The sequence below is a fragment of the Zingiber officinale genome, chromosome 10A (genome assembly GCF_018446385.1).
Source record: "Zingiber officinale cultivar Zhangliang chromosome 10A, Zo_v1.1, whole genome shotgun sequence".
NCBI lineage: Eukaryota > Viridiplantae > Streptophyta > Magnoliopsida > Zingiberales > Zingiberaceae > Zingiber > Zingiber officinale.
In genome coordinates this window covers 98,309,803-98,322,622 of record NC_056004.1, presented here as the reverse complement: position 1 = coordinate 98,322,622, position 12,820 = coordinate 98,309,803, and positions in this window count along the sequence as shown.

Sequence of the window (12,820 nt, the reverse complement as noted above, 5' to 3'; positions counted from 1 at the left end):
TATTGTCTTAGCCAACGCAACTTGATTTTTGACGTCGGAGCTCGACGGTATTCCGGCCGGAGGGTTTATAGACGCCAACGCAACTCGATTTTTAATGTCGGAGCTCGACGGTATTCCGACCGGAGGGTTTATAGACGCTGGTTCGTCTCTCGATTTTTAACGTCGGAGCTCGACGGTCTTCCGATTGGAGGGTTTATAGACGCCGGCCCGTCTCTCGATTTTTAACGTCGGAGCTCGACGGCCTTCCACCCGGAGGGTTTATAGACGCCGGTTCGTCTCTCGATTTTTAACGTCGGAGCTCGACGGTCTTCCGCTCGGAGGGTTTATAGACGCCGGCTCGTCTCTTGATTTTTAACGTCGGAGCTTGACGGCCTTCCGCCCGAAGGGTTTATAGACACCGGTTCGTCTCTCAATTTTTAACGTCGGAGCTCGACGGTATTCCGGCCGGAGGGTTTATAGACGTCGGTTCATCTCTCAATTTTTAACGTCGGAGCTCGACGGTATTCCGCCCGGAGGGTTTATAGACGCCGACTCGTCTCTCGATTTTTAACGTCGAAGCTCGACGGTCTTCCTCTCAGAGGGTTTATAGACGTCGGCTCGTCTCTCGATTTTTAACGTCGAAGCTCGACGGTCTTCCGCTCGGAGGGTTTATAGACGCCGGCTCGTCTCTCGATTTTTAACGTCTGAGCTCGACGGCCTTCCGCCCGGAGGGTTTATAGACGCCGGTTCGTCTCTCGATTTTTAACGTCGGAGCTCGACGGTATTCCGGCCGGAGGGTTTATAGACGCTGGTTCGTATCTCGATTTTTAACGTCGGAGCTCGACGGTATTCTGCCCGGAGGGTTTATAGACGCCGGCTCGTCTCTCGATTTTTAACGTCGGAGCTCGACGGTCTTCCGCTCGGAGGGTTTATAGACGCCGGCTCGTCTCTCGATTTTTAACGTCGGAGCTCGACGATATTCTGCTCGGAGGGTTTATAGACGTCGGCTCGTCTCTCGATTTTTAACGTCGGAGCTCGACGGTATTCCACTCGGAGGGTTTATAGACGCCGGCTCGTCTCTCGATTTTTAACGTCGGGCTCGACTCTTGACGGCGGAGGTTATAGACGCCGGCTCGTCTCGATTTTTAACGTCGGAGCTCGACGGTATTCCGCTCGGAGGGTTTATAGACGCCGGCTCGTCTCTCGATTTTTAACGTCGGAGCTCGACGGTCTTCCGCTCGGAGGGTTTATAGACGCCGGCTCGTCTCTCGATTTTTAACGTCGGAGCTCGACGGTCTTCCGCTCGGAGGGTTTATAGACGTCGGCTCGTCTCTCGATTTTTAACGTCAGAGCTCGACGGTCTTCCGCTCGGAGGGTTTATAGACGCCGGCTCGTCTCTCGATTTTTAACGTCGGAGCTCGACGGTCTTCCGCTCGGAGGGTTTATAGACGCCGGCTCGTCTCTCGATTTTTAACGTCGGAGCTCGACGGCCTTTAAGGCTAATTTTGACACTGCCGTTCAACGAAGCTATTTGCCATCCTTTAATCATTTTTGCTTCCTGCATTACAAGTACATAGGCGACCAAAACATATATAAAATTACATCAGCGCACCTCTCACCCAGCTCGGTACGGCTGGAGATGATTCGCGCTCCATGGTCGATCCAACCGCCGTCCGTCTTCATCCTCCAAGTAATAAGCACCCGAGCGGAGCTTTTCGATGACTTTGAAAGGACCCGCCCAAGGAGCCTCCAACTTGCCGACGTCACCGACCGGCTTTACTTTTTTTCAGACAAGGTCGCCAACTTGGAATGCTCTAGGGATCACGCGCCGGTTGTAGTTCTGCTTCATTCTTTGCCAGTACGCCATCAGCCGGAAGGACGCCTTGGCTCGCTCCTGGTCGACCAAATCTAGCTCCATGTTCCTCCACTCGGCGTTGTCATCATCATAGTTCTGGATCCGGACGGACTCGACGCCCACTTCAACTGGAATCACTGCTTCCCCCCATACACTAAGTGGAATGGCGTCACGCCCGTTCCCTCCTTCAGGGTGGTTCGGATGGCCCATAAGACGCCCGGCACTTCATCCACCCAGCTTCCTCCCAAATGGTCGAGCCAAGCACGCAAAATGCGAAGAATTTCTCGGTTGGCTACTTCGGCCTGACCATTGCTTTGGGGATACGCCACGGACGTGAAGTGTTGCTCGATGCCATAGCTTTTGCACCAATCTTCGAGCAACTTTCCCGCGAATTGCCGCCCGTTGTCAGAAACAAGTCGACGGGGGATGCCGAACCGGCAGATGATATGTTGCCAAATAAACATCTTGACCATCTGCTCGGTGATCTTGGCTAGCGGCTCGGCCTCCACCCATTTGGAAAAATAATCGACCGCCACTAGTAGAAATTTTCGCTGCCCGGTCGCCATAGGAAACGGACCCACAATATCTATTCCCCATTGGTCGAACGGACAGGACACGGTAGCTGCTTTCATTTCCTCCGCCGGTCGGTGGGAGAAGTTATGGTACTTTTGGCAAGAAAGGCACGTCGCAACGGTCCGAGCCGCGTCTGCTTGCAGGGTTGGCCAAAAGTATCCGGCCAGTAGGATCTTCTTAGCCAGCGATCGTCCGCCCGGATGCCCTCCGCACGATCCTTGATGCATTTCTTAGAGGATGTACGCCGCGTCTTCCGAGCTCACGCATTTCAACAGCGGGCGGGAGAAAGCCTTCTTGTAGAGTTGATCTCCAATAAGTGTGAACCGACTGGCTCTCCTCCTCAGAAGCTGGGCTTCATCCCGATCGGACGATGTAGCACCCGAGCAGAGAAACTCCATTATGGATGTCCGCCAATCGCTCGGAAATGAGAGGCCCTCCATCCGGTCGACGTGCGCCACCAAAGATACTTGTTCAATTGGCTGCTGGATGACGACCGGCGTTATTGAACTTGCGAGTTTGGCTAACTCATCAACCGCCTGGTTTTCTGCTCGGGGTATCTTCTGGATAATGACTTCTCTGAAATTGGCCTTGAGCTTTTCAAAGGCTTCAGCGTAGAGTTTGAGCCGAGCGTTGTTAATCTCAAAAGTACCAGAGAGCTGCTGAGCGGCCAACTGAGAAATCTGAATGCAGCATCACCCGTCCGGCCCCCACATGTCGGGCGGCCTGTAAGCCGGCTATAAGGGCTTCATACTCTACTTCGTTATTTGCAGCTCTATAATCCAGCCGGACGGATAAGTGCATCTTTTCTTCTTGGGGAGAGAGCAATAGCACGTCAATCCCGCTCCCGAGCCGGGTGGACGATCCGTCCATAAATAATTTCCACATAGTTTCGGGCTCTGGCCTTTGCACTTCGGTGATAAAATCTGCCAAGGACTGCGCCTTTATCGCCGAACGGGGCTGGTATTGAATGTCAAATTCGCTCAACTCCGTTGTCCATTTGATGAGCCGCCCGGACGCTTTTGGATTCAACAGCACTCTTCCCAATGGGCTATTCGTCCGGACGATGATAGTATGAGCCAAGAAATAGGGACGGAGGCGCCGAGCGGCGAGGACCAAAGCGAAAGCCAACTTCTCGAGCCCAGTGTAGCGAGATTCAGCATCTTTTAAAATATGGCTTAGAAAATATACAGGTTCTTCTCCGCTCGCCCTTACTAGTGCTGAGCCGACTGTTTGCTCAGTTGAAGATAAATAGATACAAAGTGGCTCACCCATAGTTGGCTTGGCTAGCACAGGCAGAGAGTTCAAGTATGTTTTTAGATCTTCGAACGCCCGATCGCATTCTTCGTCCCAGTGAAACTTAGTGGCTTTGCGCAAGATTTTGAAAAAAGGTAGGCTCCGGTCGGCAGTCTTGGAGATGAATCTGGACAAAGCAGTTATCCGACCTGTCAAGCGCTGCACTTCCCTCAGATTTCTTGGGGCGGCATATCTTGTAGTGCTTTCACTTTGCTGGGATTTGCCTTGATGCCCCGCTCGGTCACTATGTATCCCAAGAAACACCTGCCTTTTGCTTCGAACAGGCACTTCTGAGGGTTTAGCTTAACTCCATATTCTCGTAGCGTTCAGAAAGTCTCCTCCATGTCTTCCAAGAGATCGACCGCTCGGACTGACTTGATGAGAATGTCATCCACATATACTTCCAGATTTCGCCCGATCTTCTCCTTGAACACTTTGTTCATCAAGCGCTGGTAAGTTGCTCCCGCATTCTTTAGTCCGAACGGCATCACATTGTAGCAGTAAGTGCCGTCAGCTGTAATGAAGCTAACCTTCTCTTGATCTTCTCGGGCGAGCGGCACTTGATGGTAGCCCTGATAAGCGTCGAGCATGCATATCAACTCGTAGCCGGCTGTGGAGTCCACCAGTTGATCGATCCGGGGCAGGGGATAAAAATCCTTTGGGCACGCCTTGTTGAGATCCCGGAAATCGATGCACACTCTCCACTTGTTGCCCGGCTTGGAGACTAGTACCACGTTTGCCAACCAGCTCGGGAACTGGACCTCGCGTATGTGGCCGGCCTCCAGGAGTTTCTCGACCTTCGCTCGGATGATTGCATTTAGTTCGGCATTGAAGTCCCTCTTTCTCTGCTTCACCGGCCGAGCGTCCGGTCGGACGTGGAGCTCGTGCTGTGCTATACTCGGCGAAATTCCGGACAGCTCATGTGTCGACCAGACAAAGACATCACAGTTTCTCTGGAGGCATTTGACCACTTCCTCTTTCTGGCTTGCCTCCAGATCGGTCGCAATGAATGTGGTGGCCTCCGATCAGGTCGAGTGGATCTGCACTTCCTCTTTTTCTTCATACACCAAAGAGGGAGGTTTTTCAGTTATGGCGTTTACCTCAATCCGGGGCGCCTTCCGAGCAGAATTGGCTTCTGCTCGTACCATCTCGACGTAGCATCGCCGAGCTGCCAATTGATCTCCTCGTACTTCTCCCACTTTGTCTTCGACCGGGAACTTGATCTTCTGGTGGAAAGTGGAGACGGCCGCTCGGAATTCACTGAGAGCCGGTCGTCCCAATATTACGTTGTATGCCGACGGAGAGTCCACCACGACGAAGTTTGCAGTCCACGTCCTTCTGAGCGGCTCCTCTCCCAGTGAAATGGCCAGCCGGATCTGTCCGACCGGCAGAACTTCGTTGCCCGTAAACCCATAGAGGGGGGTTGTCATGGGCAGCAGCTCGGCTCGATCAATTTATAATTGGTCGAAGGCCTTTTTGAATATAATATTGACCGAGCTTCCTGTGTCAATGAAAACGTGGTGAATAGTGTAGTTAGCTATTACCGCTTTGATGAGGAGAGAGTCGTCATGTGGCACTTCGACTCCCTCCAAGTCCTTGGGCCCGAAACTGATTTCGGGTCCGCTCGCCCTTTCCTGGCTGCAGCCGACCGCATGGATCTGGAGCTGCCTGACGCTTGCCTTCCTTGCTCGGTTAGAGTCTCCTCCGGTCGGCCCACGAGCTATAATGTTGATTTCACCTCGGGAAGTGTTGTTTATATTTTCTTCTTCCCGAGCGAACGATCTAGGCCGCTCCCTAGACATCCGGGGATTGTCTTCACGCCTCAGAGTATGATGCCGCTCTGGAGTCTGTCTTTGCCACCTGTCGGGTATCGTCCGCTCGGCTTCACGAGGTCTCTGTCGCCTATCGGATGATGGCGATCGACGGCCACCACTCCGGGGAACGGGGTGGACGATCAGAGGAAGACTCCGGCAATCTCTGGTGTTATGCATGTCCGTCCGGTGGAATGAGCAGAACATTGGGGTCCATACCTTCTTTTTTGGTTTGGGCCGCTCGGCAGCTACTTCTTGGACATGGGACCACCCATGGTGAGATCGGATTGCTTCAGCCCGCGGTCCTCTGGGCGGCTCCGGGTGATTGACAGGCCTCCGCTCGGCAGGTGCTGGCCGGTCAGTTGTGACTTCCTTTCTTCGGGCCGCTTGGGCTTCCTCCACATTGATGTATTCATTGGCCCGGTGTAGCATATGATCGTAGTCTCGGGGCGTCTTCCGAACGAGCGAGTGGAAGAAGTCCCCGTCCACGAGGCCTTGCGTGAAAGCATTCATCATCGTTTCTGAGGTGGCCGTTGGGATGTCCATGGCCACCTGGTTGAATCGCTGGATATAAGCTCTGAGCGGCTCTCTTGGCTCTTGCTTGATGGCGGACAGGCTGACACTTGTCTTCTGATAACGCCGACTGGTTGCAAAGTGGTGGAGGAAGGTCGTGCGGAAGTCTTTGAAACTTGTGATGGACCCGTCCGGCAGCCTCCGAAACCACCGTTGAGCCGATCCCGAGAGGGTGGTAAGGAAAACCCGACACTTCACTCCATCTGTGTATTGATGAAGGGTAGCGGTGTTGTCGAACTTACCCAAATGATCGTCCGGGTCGGTGGTTCCGTTGTATTCACCGATCGCCGGGGGCACATAGTGCTTTGGCAGAGGGTCTCGCAGAATGGCCTCCGAGAATTGCTGGTTGATCCGCTCGGTAGAAGCGTCCGCTCGGGGGGCCTTGCCTTTTCTCTTGTCTCATATCGGTACTTCGTCTGATGAAGATCCTCGCTCCCGATTAACTGTTGCAGCTCCAGGAGGCGTGCGGAATAGGGCCCGAGGAAATGGAACCGTGGCCTGAGGCGCTTCCGCTCGGCCCCCTGATGCTGATGTCGCTTGTTGCTCAATCCGCTCGGCTTGTGCTTTCTGTTTTTTCCACAAGTTTAGCTGCCCTTGACTCGATCAAAGCGTCGAGCTCCTCCGTGGAGAGCGTCACTGTATGCGATCGTCCAGCTTCGTCCATTGCCTCCGATCGGATGCAGGAGTGTTCCCACAGACGGCGCCAAATTGATCCTGTCCGAATCGCTGAATCAACGGGCGCTGGGCACGTGGCGCTCTCCCAGTTGCTGACGCAGATCTCCGACCGGTCGTGTGGAGCTCCGACAAACCTGCAAAGAAGTCGGGCTGGGAAGGGGTTCCCGGCGACGACCCTCCGATGCTCAAGTCAGGCAAGTGGACAACAAAGAAGTGGCTTCGAATATCGTAGAATGCATACCTCCAATGAAGTGTGAGGCCCTTTATATAGAGCTAGGAAGGGGCTCACACACGTACACCGAGGCGAATACGTGTCCTCAGCCCATACCTCAATATGGGCTTGTCAGAAAAGCTTGCCTGACACCATACTGCTATAGTCCAAGCACGTCTCTGATGGGACAGCGGAGCCCTCTGTCATAAGATCCTGCGTATGGCTCGCTCGTTGGTCATACCCGCTGTCAGAGGATGTTTCCTTGTCCTTTTGTCTCTCCTACTCCATGCCGAGTGTCCGGCCGGTCGGCAGTCCCCTTGCGTCCGGCCGGTCATATGTGCTGGTCCACTTAGGAGATTCCCGGTAGTGTGCTCTGTGGAGACCGTTCGCAGTATTGCTACCTCATGCCTTCGGCCGAGTGGGCTACCCGCTCGGCCGTACAATCCTATTCAACAGGAGCGTCGGAACCCTGACTCCTCGCCAGGTGCCTTTGACTCCAATGAGACCCCGTTCGGACGACCGGTCTCCTCTTCTCCGGTCGGCCGTTCGGCCCTTTGACTTCCACGTGGCGTTGACTTCCCTCAGAGGGGGGTCCCTGTTCTTACCGCCGAATCAGTTTCCTTTTGCATGGATCATCTAGAGAGGAACTAGATGTTTTCCATTGTACTTTCACGTGTTTAGCGCCCTAGTTCCTTACACAAACCTCCAAGTAAATAGATCAGATTTCTAACAAGTTGATCGGGTTCAACCAAGGGATCGGTTGACCAAACCGTGGGTTCAATCGACCGAATAGTGGATAGGCATCGACGTGGTCAGGCTAGGTTGATCGCACCAGATAAGCTAGCGAGAAAAGTGAGATCGGTCAATCGAACGGTGGGATCAGTCGACCAAACGAAGGCTCTATTTGAAGCGACAGAATCTAGATGGGAAGCTGGGTAGGTGCAAAAGGTTCAATCGATTGAACACCTAGATCGGTTGACCGATCAGTGTCGAGTCAAACCCTAATCCCAAGATCAGTGGATCTGGATCAGGTCTAGCTCTGCTATAAAAGGGAGTCTCGACCAACACTTCAACAATCAATCTTATGACGAACTTTCTTACACGTTGCTCCAAAGACGTTTCTGTGACTCTGTGACATGACTCTGACAACCGAAAGCGCAACTCTTTGGATTCTTATGTTGTCAATATATTTTACTTAGTGCAAAGTTGTAATTCAATATTCTTGTAAAGATTTTCTGAACTAATAGTGGATTGTCCAATGAAAGTGATCAACGATCACGGGCCTTGGAGTAGGAGTCGTCATAGGCTCCAAACCAAGTAATCAAAAGTGTTAACGCTTGCTTTATCTGTTTACTTATTTTCATTGTGTTTATCTATGATTGTTTTCCGAAAAGTGAAAAAGTCATGAGTGTTATTTACCCCCCCCCCCCCCAGCACGCATCGATCCTACAGTGGAAAGAAAAAATAGGACTCTACAAGAAGTCACTAGAACAATGCTTAATGAATATCAACTACCTATATATCTCTGGGCTGAAGCTGTAAGTACAGCTTTCTATGTCCAAAATAGAACAATAATTCATAAAATATATAATAAAACCTCCTATGAAATCTATAATAATAAAAAACCTAACATTAATTATTTCAAAGTATTTGGATGTAATGTTTTTATCTTAAATACAAGAGAACATTTAGAAAAATTTACATTAAAAATTAAAACTGAGATATTTGTAGGGTACTCACTAAATAGTAGAACCTATCAAGTTTACAACAAAAGTATCTTAAAAATTGAAGAAGCAACAAATGTAAAATTGATGAAACCAACAACTCTAAAGAACATGACCAAAGTCAAACCCAGTTTCAACCAATTGACTTTGTTAGATCTAATTCTGATCAAGGGGGAGATAGTGACACACTGAATTAATGAACCAACTCATCCAAAAGAAAATCAATCAACACAAATTGAGTCTAGAACAATTAGAGTTAGCCCAGATCATCTAGTAGACCAAATAATAGGAGAACTAGATCTAAGGGTTCAAACCAGATCAGTTTTTAGAAATTTAAGTCAAATAGTTTTAATTTCTAAGACTAAACCCAAAAATGTAGAAGAATCCTTACTTACCCCAGACTGGTTCTTAGCCAGGCAAGAGGAATTAGCCCAATTTGAAAGAAACAAAGTCTGAGACTTAGTCCAACTATCCAAAGATAAAAACTTTATAGAAACAAAGTGGGTTTTTATGAATAAACTAAATGAAAAGGGGAAATCATTATAAATAAAGCTAGGTTAGTAGCTAAAAGATTTACTCAAGTAGAGGAACTTGACTATAATGAAACCTATGCCCCAGTAGCTAGACTTGAGTTTATCAGAATGCTACTAAGTTATGTAACCCATAAGGGATTTAAACTTTACCAAATGGATGTAAAGTCTGTCTTTTTAAATGGGCTAATCAAAAAAGAAGCCTACGTAGGTCAACTATCAGGGTTTGAAAGGTTAGACTATCCTTACCATGTCTTTAAGCTAAAGAAAGCACTATATGGTCTAAAACAAGCTCTTAGGGCCTGGTATGATCGGTTATCCACTTACCTAATCTCTAAACGATTCAATCAAGGTTGAGTTGACTCAATTCTATTTGTAAAAAAAATTTAAAATAGACATTTTTATAGCTCAAATATATGTAAATGATATAATTTTTAAATCAACAAATTCTGAATTTTTATAAGAATTTATTACTTTAATAGAACAAGAATTTGAAATGAGCTTAGTAGATAACTAACCTATTTTTTAGGTTTACAAGTTAAACAAACAAATGAAGAAAATTACATTTATCAAGAAAAATACACAAAAAATTTACTTAGAAAGTTTGAAATGAAAAATTCTAAAGAAATAAAGACACTAATGGCCACTTAACATAACCTTAGACAGTGATCCAGATAAAAAAATAGTAGATCTAAAATATTATAGAAGTATCATAATACCTAACTGTAAGCCAACCTGATATTTTATTTACAGTTAGTTTGTGTGTTAGATACCAAACTTGTGCTAAGGAATCTCATATCACCAGTGTAAAAAGAATCTTTAGATACTTAAAAGGCACACTTAATGTAGGAATTTGGTACCCTAAAATAACTAGTTTTGAATTTATTGGCTACTCTGACTCAGACTACTCCGATTGTAAATTAAATCAAAAAAATATAAGTGGTGGATGTCAATTTCTTGGATCATTACTTGTCAGCTGATTTAGTATAAAACAATACTATATTGCTTTATCTACCACTAAAGTAGAGTACATAGCCATGGAGGAATGTGTAGTACAGTTACTATGGATGATGCACACTTTAAAATATTTAACCTAAACTATAAAAATGTAAAACTATTTATTAATAACATTAGCTCAATCAACCTAACCAAAACTCCAGTGCATTACTCAAGAACTAAACACATCAAAATTAAACATCATTTTATCAAAGATCATGTTGTTAAAGGAGACATTGAACTCAACCACATTGAGTCTAAGTCAAATCTAGCTAACATCTTTACCAAATCACTCCCAGAATATGAATTTAGCAATTTACGTCGACGGCTAGGGATGTGCATGATAGACTAGGACTTAATCTGTTACCTCATTTTTTCTGTAAGCAATTTTCAACTTCTAGGAAAAATCCTTATCTTATTTTCTGAAAATCCCCAATTTTCTAATTTTTCAAAATTGTTATAGACTTAGCCTAGAACTTCCCCTAGAAATTATGTACCTATAGTTGTTAGGCAACCAGCATCTCACAAGCCAACTAGATTATCTTGCTTCTGTATTCAAAAATATAGAATGGTGTCAGATGCTTAGGTCTTTGCCTGGACTTCAAATGTTTATATCAGTACATCAAAATAAATCTAGGCATTAAATACCAAATATATATTGATCAAGTCAAGTAGTCTATTTTAGTAAAAAAAATTAGTTGGATTAACATACTTAACTTAATTAACTAAGTTAAGGCTACTATCTTCTGATAGTAGTTAGTAACTAAAGATTAGACATTTAAGGACTATTTTTTAAATAAATATTATTTCAAAAAGTAATATCAAATTAAAGGGAGGGTATGTAAAACTTAAAAATATTTTTAAAAAGAATATTTGAAAATTTTTGTTAATTAGAAAGTTTTATTCAAAACTTGACTTTTAAATTGTTTTTAAAACACTTTGAAAATAATTGGAAAAAAAATGCTTAAATATATTTGAAAATTTTATTAAAAACTTTGCTTTAAAAATTACTTTGAATAAGCCTTGCAAAATGCTTTTTCACAATTTTTAACTTTGTTAACCTTTATTTGAAAAATATTTTGAAAATATTTTAAAGACCATTTTGCCTTATTTCTTCGAAAATGTTCTACAAAATGCTTGTAAATTTTTGAAAAAAAAATATTAAAAAGTCACTCGTTTGAAAAAATTACTTTAAAATTACTTCTGTTTTTTTTACAAAATGCTTTCAACAATTGCTTTCAAAACATGCTTTTATACTTTTTCAAATATCTATTTTGGAAAATGGCCTTTCAAACCTTGATTGACAAATTAACCTATTTCTTTCAAATATTTATTTGAGTTGCTTACTTAATCTATTTACCTAGTTTATACTTACTCTTACTTAGTTGTAAATTTTTTTATGAATGTCAAAGGGAAAGGGTTAAGAATTAAGTAAAAAGAATTAAAGAAAATCTAAAAAAAAATAAATCTAAAATAATCAAGAGAATAAAATAGAAAATTAAAATCATTTAAATTTCTCTTAAATTATTTTTTTCTATATATGTTTACATTTTTTTTTCTAAATTTAGCCCAGGTTGTCATTGTTGGTGCGGGAAGCATCAGACGATCAAACATGGGTTTTGATAATGGTAAAGGGTTCAAAGTTAAGGTTACTTGTTATCTAACAAGTTTGAATGAGATTGTAAGAAAGTCCTAAGTGGTCTTAGGCAAAAGCCCTAGCTGCGGTTAGGCAGGTGAAAAAGTCTAGGGAGTGATAACCCTAAGTCCTAGGGGGCAGTAACCCTAGGCGGAAAGTCTTGGTGGGTCGAGCGCTTCAAGCAAAATCCTAGAGTCGGGGACTCTAGGTTGAAATCCTAGTGGTCGCGGACTGGGTGGAAGTCTGGACGAGTCATGGAGCAGACGTCCAACATGAAAACCGGAAGCCTCGGGCACTGAGCAAAAGTTCAGTCGGTCTGGAGGATTGGTCTGGCAACAGGTAACTTCTCCTGAAAGGAGTAGGTGAGGAAGCGTTCCCCAAAGAGGGAACAGTAGGCGTTGGTTCGACCTAGAGTTTTGACAAAACTCAAAGTCAGAACCGGATAATCAGAGGCTATTAAATTTCAGTTTATATATATTATTTTATGTCTGGACTAACTTTATTTTGCAGAAAATAATGGGCTGAAAAAAGCTAGTCTGAGCGCCCGGAAGGGGCCTGTGCGCCCAGAGTCGGGGCGCCTGGAACTGGTCTGAGCACTCGGAGCTGGTCCAAGCGCCCGGAGGGGTTTCGAGCGCCCGGAACAGCCTATAAAAGTAGCTTCAACCAAGAGCTTGAGAATAACACAACGAACGACTTCCGCTTATTCGAGCTACTCAGAAAATGCTTCTACGACGCTCGAAACCTCCGACGACGGTTCTATTGAAGATTTTCTTATACAAAATTGTCGGTATTCTTTAATTTCTAATTACTTGTAAAATTCTAATTGTAATCTTTCCAATTGAATAGCGATTATCCATCGAAAGTACTCTCATGTGCGGGCCTTGGAGTAGGAGTCGTCACATGCTCCGAACCAAGTAAATTCTTGGTGTTTGCATTATCTATCTTTGTTTTCCGCTGTGTATTT